Here is a 15,523-nt window from a genome sequence, read left to right as displayed (position 1 = left end):
CCACCTGGTTTTCACGCCATATATTCACACCTGTTCTGTTAGTCTTCGCTGAAACATCTTTCACTCTCATGCTCATGTCTTGTTCTTTTGATCATGCCATGCCTGTCTTGACTGCCTGTTTGTTTTGTTCCTGCCTCCTGCTGAGTGTGAGTTTTTGTAATTAAACCTTTTCTTCACTGACCATCACGCTGCCTGCTCGTCTGCATTGTGGGGTCCAATTCCAAGTAAACCGTGACAGAACCGTGACAAAATAATGCAAAATTGGAGAGTAGTGTGAGAATGTAGCGAAGAGCGTGAAAGTGGTCATTATGTCCTACTCCAATATGCTGCCACACTGAGCGCCACAATTCTAGAAATAGCCATGCAGAGCTTTTATTGGAATTGCTGGAATTTTTTCATGTCCTCTTACAGCCTTAACCTTCTTTTTGTGTGAAACAATAGTGTTTCTATAGGCTCAAGGCAGAAGTACGTCTGATATATCTTTTCTTCCTCTTTAACTGGAGAGAAATTAGCCTTAGACATTTTGTCAATCTTGCATTGTAACTTTCTCACCATTTGATACAATGCTGTTAGTAATTGCAGACATTTTGGAATATATAAAAAGGAAGTCTGACACAGATGCTGAATTTAGGAGAATCAATGCATTCTAGCACAAAACTACCACTATTTTTATTATATGTTTTATTACACAGTTCCGTCTGAGGTTATTCAACCACAACTACAAATTAGGTTGTAGATATTGCAGCTGTACAAGAACAATAAAAATAACTCAACACAACTTATATTACAAGTAGTTTCTCAAAATAAAATGTTTCAAATGTTATGACCTGCTGCAAACGTGAATCTTAGCCAAACAACAGCTTCAGAAAACATTCCTGATGCGCCAAATCCTCCATTTCATTAGTATTCTTGGGTGGGCATCCTGCAACTGCTTTTTTCAAATTCTGACATATGTTTTTAATAAGTTTCAAGTCAGATGACTGTGACTGCTACTCTAGTGTCTTCCATTTGTTCTTGTGAAATCAACTTTTGGTGGACTTTGAAATACTATGATTGAGATCATTGTCTTGTTTGAAGATCCAATGATGCCCAAGAACAGATGGCATTCCATTGTCTTACAGGATCTGCTTATACTTGATCAAATTTATCTTGCCCTTCAGCACTGCAGGTTTCCAGAGCCACAGAAAGCAAACAACCCCCAGAGCGTTACTGAGGCACCACCATAGGCATTCATTTCTTTTATCATATGCTTCATTCTTCCACCTCCAAACATGGTGCTGACCCATAGGCCAGACATGTCCCAGTTTTGATTCATCACTCCATAGAACAGAATGCTAAAACCACTATGACTTATTTATATAGTTTTTAGCAAAGTGGACAAAACCTTTCTTGTGCTTTTGGGTCAGTGGGGGTTTACATCTTAGAATTTAGGTATGAAGTTGTTGTGATTATGATTATAAATATATTATTTTATATTTTATATTAATACTTTAATATTTTATTAAATAATAATTCGGTCTGTTAAGGGTTGTCCTGTGAATACCAGCCCAATAAGGCGGTGGTATTAGGACAAAATTGAAAGGGATGAGCCAAGCTCTGGCATTATTGAACAGCAAAACTCTGTACGCACCGAATGAATTCATAAAAAACTTAAACTACTTAAACTACAAAAATGTATTAACAAAAATAACTCAATTCAAAGTCAAGCATATTTCAATCAACAAACTATTTACTATGCTAAAACAACCCAACTAATCTACAAAGCAAAATTAGGGACTAAGGAAGACTAAAGAGTGATACATTACCATGCAATGTTTATATTTGAGAACCAAGGATTATCTTGAAGAATCTGGAAATGAAGTTAAGTTAGTCTTGGAACTAACTTAGACAATAATTGGTATACATTCAAACAACCATTCACAATGCAAGATCAGATAAAACATAATTTTAATCAAATAACATTCTAAAGAATGATTTTCTGATTAAAACCAACCTTCAGGATGATTTATTCTCAACAGTGTTTAATAAGAACCAAACCTTTCTGGATAAATTGGTTTTAATGGTGTTTAATTAGCTGCCTTTATATATTAAAATAATATTTATGGAAATATTATTTTGAATAAGAACCAAACCTTTTGGATAAATGGGTCTTAATGGTATTTCATTAGTTATCATGTTTAATAAAATATTATTTAAGGAAATATTACTTCCTAGATTGAAAACTAACAACCTTTCTGGGTAAATGATCTTTAGCTGACTCATAAAGTGGGCGAGCACGTGTTCTTAGCCTTTTTCCGGTTGGAGCTAACAAAAGAAGCTTACAGCTGGTTACCAGAAACAAACACATACCTTTAAAATACCACTAATAAAGGGGTTAAAATGCATAAGCGTGGACAGTGCGTTATGGCCAATCTTCTGTGTTTAAAAAACACCCTTTAAATACAGTTGTCTTAACTTTAAAAACACAACACAGAACACATCATTAGATGAGTTTCTCAACATAAACAAAAACAAACGTCATTAAATGAACAATATTTAGATTATTTAACTCCAACACAAACACTATCTGTTACGTGAACCATGGTGAGGAGAAGTTGTCCTGGGCGTTGACAAAACATCTACGTGTGGGTAAAACAAAGGGTTAACTTGTAGCTAACCTCCGTAGCTGTGGGGAAGGGCTTTTAGCTGGCCCAGCCCACTGTACGACAAAGGCACATTTGGCTCCTTGAGTGGCTACTGGATGTGCATGCAGGAAGGCGTGCGATGCAGTCCCTGCTTTCTTTTCCAGGCCATGGTGAAATCCGTTTCGATTAGGGCTGCTTCTGGAGGCCACAGAAGAAAAGCCAAGTCAACTTGTCTTATTATATTCTTCATATGAATAAATGCCGTATAGTGGAACAGCAAATCATTACTTTTCTTTGTTGCATGTGATCGTAGTCACTCTGGATCCAGTTTGAAGAGTTATGTCTGCTTGCCAGCAAGAGATGTTAGCTGTCTCTCCTTCCAGCTCCGCTGGGGACCTGTGTGGAAGAGGTCTGTTTGTTGGAAAGTGGGTTTTTATTCAAACGGTGACATAACGGGAAGTCGCTATCCTTCTGTTTCTGGGCTGAGTTAGGAGTAGGTTACTGTGATTCATTTTGAAAATTCCAGAAAAGATCAAACTTGCCTTTAAATGTAATCCATGGCTGGACTCAACAAGGTTCATCAGTGTTTAGTATGTGTCTTATTATGGAAATTGAAATTTTGGTGGCTGCTTTTACCACATCTATGTATGACACCCACTGCTCTTCCAACTTTAAACTAAATGAACAAGATATTCATGTACTCCACTTACTAGCTGCTTTGAACCAATATTCTGTACAGTATGTGTCACTTTTTTACAAACCTATACTATTTTTCTATATCCACTTATACTAGGACAGTTTTGCATACTAAATAGGAGATTCTGAGCATCATCAACCAAGAGGTGAGGAACTCCCTTTATTAATATTAAAAATGTATCTTAGATTTCTCTTGGCATCATGTTTCTGCCCCTCAGCATTTATTTCAAAACCTAAATATGCACACTAAAGTTCAAGTACGACCTTGCACTACAAAACATCATCCATTTTAAGTCGCAAAACCGATGTGTGAAAAAGTACTCTGACTTTTTTATTCCTGAAACACTTCAAGCCTCATTAACTATGAAGGCAAGCCAACTAGCTGCTGGGAATGTTTTGTACCACTTGCTTGAGCCAAGTTAAAGCTCTTTATCTGGTGAAGGGATACAAAGTCACTGCTGGAGCATGCAGACAATCACTGATGCAGAGAATCATTTAAAATGTTTAATATTTTATTTGGTGCCTCTAACAGCTGTGAAGCCTTTCATGTTTATGTTGTTTGGTTGAAGTCAAATAGTGTTTTTTTCAAAATTATTTTACAAATAAATAAATAACTTTTTTAAGAACAATCTACTATAGATTTTGTAATATTCTCAAGAACGTCATAGGCACCGTTCAAATGTAACTAGATCTTTTAGTCCCACAAACTAATAATATAATCAGTCCAACAATGTCAAAACAACCACACCTAATCAAATGATAAATATGACAGTTTTGATTGTAATGGGCTGTCAAAGAGAAATATTCTGATGTTTCTTATCTGCTGTTTCTGTTTTATTTATTTTTCAACGCATTCTGTCATGGGAGTCTGTCTCACCTAATGGAGCAAAAAAATGTATAATGTTTTCAAATAAAACATTCAACTTTATGTTTTTGGATCAAACGTGTTTCCGTTTGTGGCACACAAACATTTTTGGTAAGGCTTTGTTGAAACTCCTGGTGATTGTTATATTTAAACTATACAATGTAATATACAATGTAATAGGTCAATATGCAACAGAGCTTTTTAGTATTCTAGATGGCTTTCGACTTATACATGTAAAGAGGTACTACGCCTACCATGGGACAAGCACTGGATCTGTTTATTTCTAGAAGTCTAGACATTACTAATGTGTTTGTGATTTATGTTGCTATTTTGACCATTACAGTGTGCTATTTAAAATGAACATCTATGGTATTTCCAAGAGAAATAGAGCTCAAAACAATGCTTTAATGATAATACCTTTGCAATGCTGACAAACCCTTCTGCACATCCTGAACTCTTATTTAACAAATCCTGCAATGACTTCACAGACAGAATTCAGAGAAAAACCCACATTATCTGGCTCATCCACCACTTATAACCTGGTGATGTCTGCTGTGCCTCCAGGATCATCACGGCATCTGAATGAGTTCAACAAACTGAATAATGTATTGTGGACAGAAACAGTTCATCACCTGCAACTTGCTGTCTTAGACAGAGCAAATACACCAAAACAGAAGCACTGATCCAAGAATACTTTCTGTGTTAAATGGGACATATCATGCTTTTAAACCCTTCCTTTACACACTTAAATCAGTTGTGGTCTATATAAAGTGGAACTGCAATGCTTTGGTCTAAATTCCTTGTTATTGTAGCTCCACAGGCCCCTCTTTTACCCCTGTTCTGAGGTGCGTCTGAGAGCAATTGTTATGGTGCGGCCTCTTTAAATGCTATTGAGGCACTTCACACCCTGCCTCCCTCCAGGCCAAAGAGTGATTCACTTTCAACCATTCGGCCATGTTTGTAGTTTGACAACACTGATTTATTATTATTTATTATCGATTATCTAGTGCTGCAGAAACAAGGCAAAACCGGAAAAAGAATAAAAAACTGTGAATGTTATAATACTATTCAAAACATGCAGTACGGTTTAGACCTCAAGGAGCTAAAAGCAGCACTCAGCACTAACATAAACAGAAGGCACGATGCTACTGCATTTAAAACAATGGCCAGGACGTTATATTAACACAATTATTTCATGTTTACTTGCAGCTCACCGCTTTGCTGTGTCCGTGGTTAAGGCACTTGTCCTTGAAATGGGGGAAATAGGTATTTCCATGAAAAAAAATTAAACAGGCACTTTGAAGAGGTTCTGATGCTAGGGTATGGCATAATTAATTGTGTGGGTTAATACAACAAAGGAATGTTTAGACTTATCCTCTTGCAGTGTCAGTATATTTGAGTTTGGACTATAAATCTCAGTGAGGAAATAAAAATGGCGGATACACGAATTGGTAAGTTGGAAGTCCTTGACCGTGTGTTTTGCAGCAAATATTGTGATGTAGCTGTTCAAAAAATGTCATAGAGGACAGAGAAAACCAATAGACTGAAAAATATGACCCAAACAGAATATAACCTTATCTCTGCTATTAATGTCTAAACCACATTTATTACAGGTAACAGTATCACTAAAGGAGGCAGAGAAGTAGCTAAGCATCTGTCACATAGAGCAGGGGAGAGGAGAAGACTCAGAAAGATGGAGAAACAACAGGAGAGACAGAACAGGTAGCCATAGTAGTACTGAAGTTAATGCTAAGCTAGTGACACCTTACCACGCCAAGAAAAACGGTGTGAAACACAGAGAGTTCCTAAAAGTATAGTGCAGCAATGTAGAATATGTGTTCTTCTTATCTTGCTTGTGTTAGAATAAGTCAGAAATGTCACAGTGCCTAAAAGATCAAAGAGAGTGTATAAAGCACCAGACAGATACAACCTGTGCAACAGTGAAAACAGGAAGTGATGCATTACGCCTTACCAAATCAGCATAAGATCCTGATCAAGACCACAGAGCATGTAAACAAGTGATGTCTGGATTCAAATCCGAATTTGCTACTATCCTTTACACGTGTCACAAAATACAGGCTTTCCTGTTAAAACAGGACACAAAAATTGATGGATGCATTTTGTTCAGTAGATTAGATTACACACCCTCCGGTCCCCCTTCATAACTACAGGGGGATGACACTCCTCAGCCTCCCTGGTAAGGCCTACGCCAGGGTATTGGAGAGGAGAGTCCGGCCGATAGTCGAACCTCGGCTTCAGTAGGAACAGTGTGGTTTTCGTCCCAGCCGTGGAACACTGGACCAGCTCTATACCCTCTACAGGGTGCTCGAGGGTTCATGGGAGTTTGCCCAACCGGTTCACATGTGTTTTGTGGACCTAGAGAAGGCATTCGACTGTGTCCCTTGTGATGCCCTGTGGGGTGTGCTCCAGGAGTATGGAATCGGGGGCCCTTTATTAGGGGCCATCCGGTCCCTGTACGAGCGGAGCAGGAGTTTGGTCCGCATTGCCGGCACTAAGTCGGACCGGTTCCCGGTGCATGTTGGACTCCGGCAGGGCTGCCCTTTGTCACCGGTCCTGTTCATAACTTTTATGGACATGATTTCTAGACGCAGCCAAGGGCCGGAGGGGGTCTGGTTTGGGGACCAATGGATTTCGTCTCTTCTTTTTGCGGATGACGTGGTCCTGCTGGCCCCCTCTAGCCAAGACCTAAAGCATGCGCTGTGGCGGTTCGCAGCCGAGTGTGAAGCGGCTGGGATGAGGATCAGCTCCTCCAAGTCCGAGGCCATGGTACTCGACCGGAAAAGGGTGGCTTGTCCTCTTCAGGTTGGAGGGGAGTTCCTGCCTCAAGTGGAGGAGTTTAAGTATCTCGGGGTCTTGTTCACGAGTGAGGGAAGAATGGAGCGGGAGATCGACAGACGGATCGGTGCGGCTGCCACAGTAATGGTGGCACTGTGCCTGTCCGTTGTGGTGAAGAGAGAGCTGAGCCGAAAAGCAAAGCTCTCAATTTACCGGTCGGTCTACGTTCCTACCCTCACCTATGGCCATGAACTTTGGGTCATGACCGAAAGAACGAGATCCCGGATACAAGCGGCTGAAATGAGCTTCCTCCGTAGGGTGGCCGGGCACTCCCTTAGAGATAGGGTGAGGAGCTCGGCCATCTGGGAGGGGCTCGGAGTAGAGCTGCTGCTCCTCCACATCGAGAGGAGCCCGTTGAGGTGGCTCGGGCATCTATACCGGATGCCTCCTGGACGCCTTCCTCGGGAGGTGTTCCAGGCACGTCCCACCGGGAGGAAGCCCAGGACACGGCCCAGGACACGCTGGAGGGACTATGTCTCTCGGCTGGCCTGGGAACGCCTTGGGCTCCCCCTGGAGGAGCTGGAGGAGGTGTCTGGAGAGAGGGACGTCTGGGCGTCTGCTAATTCAGTGTTCCTAGGACCAAAACTAAACAATGTGAGTCAGCATTTAGTTGTTATCCTCTTCAGCTCTGAAATAAACTTCCTGAAAAACTGAGATTTGCAGACTCTGTTGGTTAAATCAAGACTAAAATAATTTTTATTTCCTTCGGCTTTTGATAATAGAATCTGACTGATGAACTGTTTACCTGTTTGAAACATGAGACTGGAGTCTTCATTCGGATGGGATATGAATTTTAAATTAAACTTAAATCAAAAGTTGGATGTAAAATTGTCTTTAACATAGATATATTTATGTGTTGAAATGGATAGTGCAAGATACATTCTATGTAAGCATTAATTGATCAAACTTGATTTTAAAATTAATGCATCATGAATTTTAATATTGTTTTATCTGCCGTACATTTTTATTTGAATTTGCTTTGCATGTGTACAACACTTTTACTTGGTTTGTGATAATAGCTCACTTTCTAAAAAGAAAATTATATATAAAGAGCATCATTGGGTAGTCTTCAACTCACCAAGCTGATAAAATGTTTAATCATATTCCAGGTCATAAACATCTATGATGTTCAGAGGAAATCATTTTCATAGGAAATAATAATGCCTTTTTTTCTCTTAAGTACAACACACTGCACAGTTTTTGGTTCCCCTGGAAAAGATCTGTACAAAATCCCTGAAATAAATGTTCTTGTGGAGGCTTTGTGAACCCAAGATGATATAGGATAGTTTGGTCGAGAAGCTTTTTCTCATTTCGCATTCCTGACTTTCGAAGAGCGGCTAAGACAAATTGAGTTCTGTCTCGGGATCATATTTATGCCCTGGACAAGGAGAAAGTCATGCATTACAAATGTATTTATTTAGGAATTGTTGGGTTGGGTGATTAGCAGTGATTTTGTGAAAGAAAAAAAATGTTCAGTATATAACATAATCACTCTTCTGCAACTTTTGTTTGTGTTATCAGCTGGCTTCTGTTTTTTTTTTTCTTTTTGTTTTTGTTCTTTGTTCATATTTCTCGTCTTAAGATGGAATGAGTATAACTATTGTGGGCCACAAGATTTTTACAGATCTTAACCAGGGTGCCAACAATAGCTGAAGGTGCTGTATATGTCAAAGTTCTCCCAAACAAGTTTTTTTTTTTCAATGTCTTGGCCTAAAGAAAAAAAAAAAAGATATATTTCTTGATTCTACATTTTCTTATTAATTCTATTGTAAGTTTGTGTGTGTGTGTGTTTTTTTAGGAAAAACACATTCTTGTTTGTCTCCAAACTTCCTAAATCAACAGTTACAAAGTCTACTTTCATTCCCACTTTTTAGCTGTTGTATTGATGTGTTTTTGATGTCGTTATCTTTTGTTTTATCAGAGGCCCTGTACAGAGATTGGTTATGAGACATAAAAACTGTGTTCTGTATTTAAAGGAATGAGAAATGGGTCTGGATGGATGAGATGTAATGCACAAGAAAAATTTAACTCACCAAAGGTTAAACAGGCCAAAGAAATGTCATCAAAATGCCACTTAAACATGATTTGGCCTTTTGGATTCTTTCATCACATTAAACTTTGTGCCAACGGTCTTCTTTGAATATGACTCAAAATTCAGCTTGGTCCTCTGAAAAGGTCGATCAAGATCTCCTTTTGAAATAAAGCTAGACTTAAATATAAATCTGAAGAAAGCTCAGGGATGATACAGCATTAATTTCAATACAGCATTATTCATAATCTGAATAAAATTGCATTAATTATAGAATGAATACTTTCAGCAGATTTTACAAATTTGTGTTTGTTTAATTTATATAATTAGTTTTTTATTAATATATGATGGTATACAGAAGATAAATGTTACTTGAGAAAGCTGGGATGTTGCAGCTGGGCAACTGACTGAGAAGATCTCAAATAACTACATAAATAAATGTTCATAGTTAAAATTATGCTGCCCACTCTTACTCAACACCTGGGTTCCTTCATTTCTGCATTTAATTTCCCAATCTGCTCATTGCTGTGTTGAAAGCCCATGAAATCTAGTGTATGGTTAGTGTAAAGGTACATTAACTGTGATTTTAGTGTAATTTTGCAGTTATGATTATTTTCTCTCTCAGATGTTGATATTGTCAGGGTTAATATAAAGCATAACAATAAAAATATAACTTGATGGTCAGAGTAAAACACTAATAATCAATGTGAAAAAAAAAAACATTGAAGAAAACGTTCAAGTAAAAATGTGGGTAAAGGAAACTAAAAGTATCCAACAGTTAGAATAAAATTTGAAATAAGATTTTGCTGTTATTGACCAGCTTGGACAAAGTGACATCTATTGTTCTAACAAGATGTGTCTGACATTTTCTTACAATATATGATCAAGTACTTACATAAATGTTATATGGTATGAACATTAAATGTTTTTTGTCATATTAATACAAAAGTAAAAATAAATCTAATGACTATGTATATTGTAGAGATATCGTGCAAAGGTTTAATTTATATTTTGATAACAAGAATATGTTGTACAAACATAAAAGTGTATGACTAGTACAATAAAGTTCTCACATTATAGTATGATGCAGCTCTATTTTTCATTTGTTGGGATAGAAGCTCTATGCTGTTGCAAAATCCTATTGTGTTTTTTTCATCTGCAAAGAAATCATAGACACCTTAATGAAAATAAAAATTTCTTGGCAAAGGTTTGGAATAAAAAAGTAGCTAATCTTTCCTAATTTGTCTTCACAGAAATACAATGTTTGATTTTGTGACCATAATAGAGTGCTGCTTCGCACACTGTTGCCACAAAGCACAGTGGGATGCCATGCTCCTCTTTCCTTTCATAAAGGATGGCACAATAGATTCTGTGGTTGAGGAGATAAGAATGAAAGCACTGAAGTGCTTTTCTTTAATATACAGAAAATTCGACCACCGCTTATCGTGGCTGCAACATAAGCCGAATTCATGGTGACCCCATTTCTTAATATCTGAGGACTGTGAGATGGAAATTTCCCTGTCTTTCTCTTTTCACCAGGGTCCATCAGTTCTGCTGTAAGCTGGCCAAGTGATACCCTAAAACCTAATAACAGCACCACTATGTATGTGTTTCAATCAATCCCCTAATTAAACAGACAAAGCAAAAGTGTAAGAAACTATTGTTTTGATGTGGATATGATTTACAGAATTCTTGCAATGCACCGTTGCAGTATGCCTCATTAAAATAACGTAAACTGAGGAAATGTGCAGCTGACTCAAATTATAGTAAGAGCTAAACAGTGTGTGCATCTGTTGAGTGCCAAAGATGATTTAGCTTAATATGTTTTTGCTTTTATTATACTTTACCTAAAGTCTTCTGATTAAATAGAATTTTTAACCTGATCAACTTAGTCATAACATGCTTTTTTAAACTTGTTTCAAAAAATACCATAAGCATAATGCTATGACAGGGGAGTTATTGCCATCCAATTAGCTAAAGAATTCCTACAATAACAGAAAGGCAAGGTCAGATGTCGCATATGTTTTTTGGTGCAGAAACTAATTTTGAACACTTGTGGGTGTGGCTTTAAAGATAATTTGCAAACATTGCCATGAATAGATAGAGAATAAAGGCGTTAGCTGCTTGTGTTATGCTGCAACATCAGGGGAAAGGATTTACTTCACAGATTTTTGAAAACAAAGGAAATGCAGGTTATGTCATTTACTAAATGCCTGGCAAAGCTAGAAATGGTGCAATTATTTTTCTGAACATTAAACATCTATTTAATGCTTTGTTTGGAGATTCTTGTTTTCTACAATGGGGTATGGACTATTTTTGAAACACAAGTCATCCTTAGTGGTGAAAGATCTACCCTTTGTGCACATGTCCTATTTCAGCCTCATTATATCAGCATTATAATAGTTATAATGCTGATATTATGTCCTCACCTAAACCCAAGTAAAGGACCTGTTTTCTGCCAGACAGAATCAGTCATGCTGAATGGGCCATATACTTGATGCTATACTGGGCTATTACTAACTTCAGCTTCTCTAATGTTCTCCATTTCAGCAGCTCCTGCTAATTAGTTTATGCCTGGCAGTTGCACCTAGCCTGTAGGCACCTTGGCTATATCTCACCTTTTATTTCCCCCCTGATTCTAGACACAATATTCACTGAAAGTGAGGGATTTCACCCCTCCATTCTTAAGCCGGAGGCTGATGGACCCTGTTCACAACACATAGTAGGATCAATCTTCAGTGGGTGTGGGTACACCACCTGTGACTCAGTTCATTTAGACAAAAAGGTATTTGTTTAAAAGCCTCCCTACGCTGGATAAAATTTATTAAAAGCTCCCCATTTGAAGAAACGGTAAAAACAACGTAAAGACAGTTGTCTGACATTTTCTTCATTGAGAAATTGTTTGTGCTTTGACTGTTCAGTGACGAAGTTGTGAATTAGGGTTGGGCAGTTAGCTGGTGTTTAGGTATGCTGGGGTATCCAAACTGCGATTTGAAAAATGGCTGCATATTTGCTGTTGGTTGTTTGCTGCTACATTTGTTTTCTGTCTGAAGAAGTAATTTTTTCTATAAAATCTTCTTCTGCTGCCTGCTTCATACTATGTAGTACTATTATGTTGTACACAACACCTTGAGTTTTTTAGAGTGACTGATGTTAACAATCAGTCTCCCATAATGGCATCACAGTTTGCTCCAGTGCATGGCTTTTTTCTGTGTTTTATTTTACTGGTTTATTTTATTTGTTGAATAAAGATCTAAAAAGCCATTATGGATAGAGATTATAGAGATTCTGTTATTCACAGCGATTATACAAATATGACTGTCCTTGGCCTGTGCTGGAAGCACATGATTGGATCAGTTCTTCCTATTGAAAGTTTTCTATCCTGTTGTATCAACTGCTCAAACTGAGTAAGTTGCCATAAGCCATAAGTTATTTCCAACAAAACCAACCTTTAGAGGTGAGGTGTTGGTTCTGTAACATTAACATCCTGTTTAAAACCTTTTGTTTTAGTGTTTATTATTTAGATAACATTTTGGGAAACAAAAACATCAGTTGTGTGTTAGAAATCTATTAGAAAATCACAAAATATCCTAAAATTAAGTACAGATGATACATCGCAAGCCTGTGTAGACAGATGGTATCACCGTATACCCTAATATTTTTTAAGACAGAATTAACAGTATGCAAAAAATGGATATGGCTCCTCCCTATTGAATATGCCTTTAATAAAGGGTAACTTGGTATGAAATATGTTCAGCAATTTAAAGTAGCTGCGGCTCATAAATAAACATGCTAATATATGTTGGGGATTGGTCTTAACTTTTCTCATGATCTCATGATGGTTACTAACATTTAATCATGGGGTTCAACTGAAGCTTTTAAGAAAAACTAAAAGTGTAATCTTAACTGCTTTGGCAGCTTCTCGTGATAATGTGATTTGTCTTAGGCTTCATAATCTTATCTCATTATTTGTATTGTGAAAAAATACAACACTGTGTTTGCTGTGGATCACTTCTGGTTCCTAGGAACCACTCTGCCTCGGGACCTGAGATGGTCCTCACATGCAGACACTGTAAGATGACCCAGGAGAGACTCTACTTTCTGCGGCAACTCAAGAAATACAACCTTGTTGTACAATACAACAAAGAGCTGCTGGTCAAAATAGGACAGGGCCAGAATGCAACGAACAATTAGGTCTGCAGATAGGATCATCGGGGCTGACCTTCCCTCCATCCAGAACTTGTACAGCTCTAAGGTCAGGAAAAGGGCTGCAAATGTCTCTGCAGACCTCAAACATCCTGCACACAGCCTGTTTAGACTTTTGCCTTCGGGTCAATGCTACACAGCGCTATTTGCAAAAAACAGGCGCCTCTGAGAAAGTTTATTTCACCAGACTGTCGCTGTGATGAACTCTGTCAGAGTGCTCAGATGGATACCATGCATATTTGCACAAATTTCAGCCATGTCTTTCTCTTTTGTAAAAACACTCTATATATACATATTTACAAAAGTATTTTTATTTTCTTATAAATTTGGACAAAAAAGTATTCACTAAGATCAAAGTGGAAGTGAAGGCAAATTACTAGTTTGTGTGCACAAATTTTGTGGATAAAGCTGATTCTGATTCTAATTAGCTGTCACTGAAGGTTCTTGTAAAATTATTAATTTCCGCTGTGGTGTTTTCCACACATACACCAAAGTATGTGCACTGCTGGAACAATTATATAATTCAGTTGCACTGTGTTTCTTAAACAGGGATACCTGCAGGGGTATTTTCCTTTTTGTTCTTCCACATGTTCATCCCAACAAAGCTTTTGCTCATTTTCGTGCTCAATCAAGGTGTGCTGTGAGCAATTGATGTTACTCATAAATTTTTCTGACTTTATTAGCCTGAAAGATGATGAACGATGGAAGATGATGGTACTTCAGCTTTCATTAACTAAATCACTTTCCATACAGAGTGCAACAGTGCACAAAGGTAATTAATTTCCTCAAGAGCAATTATTTTAGTGCTTTGAGATAATGACAAGAACTCCTCAAAGTTTTCACAGTTACTTTGTGATTTTTGAGGAAGCTTTATCCCTAAAGGTCCACTTTGAACACATACCTTTCCTTCTCATGTAAGTACATGTAGTGACTCAATGTAAAAAAAAAATGTAATGTTTTATCCACTTTATTATTGTTTTTTTTTTCTTACAAACATTTGTCTTAAAATGTTGAGTATTGTACTAAACACAATTTATTTGTTTTTTAATTGAAGTGTTGAGTTAAAAAAATACCTGCATGTTAGTTGATGTGAAACAGAAAAATATATTAAATTTCTGTTATTTTTATGCTTAATTTTCTATTTTCTTCAATATCTACTGTTGGGTCCAGCCATGGGTTACAACATTTAAAGGCCAGTTTGATCTTTTCTGGAATTTTCAAAATAAATCACAGTAACCTACTTGCAGTACAGCCAGGAACAGAAGGAGTAACAGCGGACTTCCTGTGACGTCACTGTTTGAAGAAAAACCCCACGTTCCACTGAACAGACCCTTTTCCATGCGGATTCCAGATGGCAACCGGACAGGAGAGGCACGCTTATGTCTCCTTGCTGGAAAGTAGACATAACTCTTCAAACTGTATCTGCGTGTCATACGATCACGTGATCATATGCAACAAAGATAAGTAATGATTTGCTGTTCAAGTATCCGGCATTCATTCTTATAAAGGGTGTAATGAGACAAGTGTGAGGCCTCCAAAAGCAGCCCTAATCAAAGCGGATTTCCCCCATGGCCAGCAAGAGATGGCTGGGATCGCATCGCACGCCTTCCTGCATGCACGTCCAGGTAGCGAGAGCTACCAGCTAACCAGCTATAAGTATGGGGTAAGAACGCTGTCAAAAACAATGTGTATGTAAAGACGGAAATGTGTGCATATTAGTCAATAGTTGTGCATAAGTAAAATCCAAAAGAGGTATTGTATATTTTCTCTGTAAGAATACAAAATAAAATGTTACAGCTTCAAGAAATTACAAACACAAAGTTCAAGTTTACAGTTGTGATTTATTCTTTATGAATACAATATGCTATAACAGTTTGTGAATACAATTTCTTTTCTTTGAGAATACAAATTTACATCAGCGACTTGATGTCACATGATCTCAGGCTGGTTAGTGGAGCATAGTTAGTCGATTTGCGTTGCGCATGCGCTGTCACACTCCTCACCGCCAGTAAACGTAGTGCCGGAATGGGAGGTAATTCAGTCTAAAAGGAATATTAGGAACAGAGGGGAGATAGGGAGGAAATCAAGAATATGATAAATAAAGCATTGTTCTTATTTTTATGAAATGCAAAACTAAAACATAGAATATAGTGGGTGGAGTTATACATTGATGTACAGTAGGTGGCACTATGCACCTCTGAATTTGTTGCGAACCGCCAGCAGAAGAAGAAGAAGAAGCAGCAGCAC

At 37.7% G+C, this 15,523-nt stretch overlaps 1 protein-coding gene across 3 annotated transcripts in view; it reads left to right on the top strand.

The window, feature by feature from the left end:
* Nucleotides 1-15,523, top strand: part of gpc6a (glypican 6a) — a 225,220-nt gene that overhangs the window by 64,478 nt on the left and 145,219 nt on the right. The window lies entirely within an intron of this gene.

The sequence above is a fragment of the Girardinichthys multiradiatus genome, chromosome 4 (assembly GCF_021462225.1).
Source record: "Girardinichthys multiradiatus isolate DD_20200921_A chromosome 4, DD_fGirMul_XY1, whole genome shotgun sequence".
Lineage (NCBI taxonomy): Eukaryota > Metazoa > Chordata > Actinopteri > Cyprinodontiformes > Goodeidae > Girardinichthys > Girardinichthys multiradiatus.
Note: the sequence above shows the minus strand (reverse complement) of the source record. Positions and strands in the feature narration are given on the sequence as shown.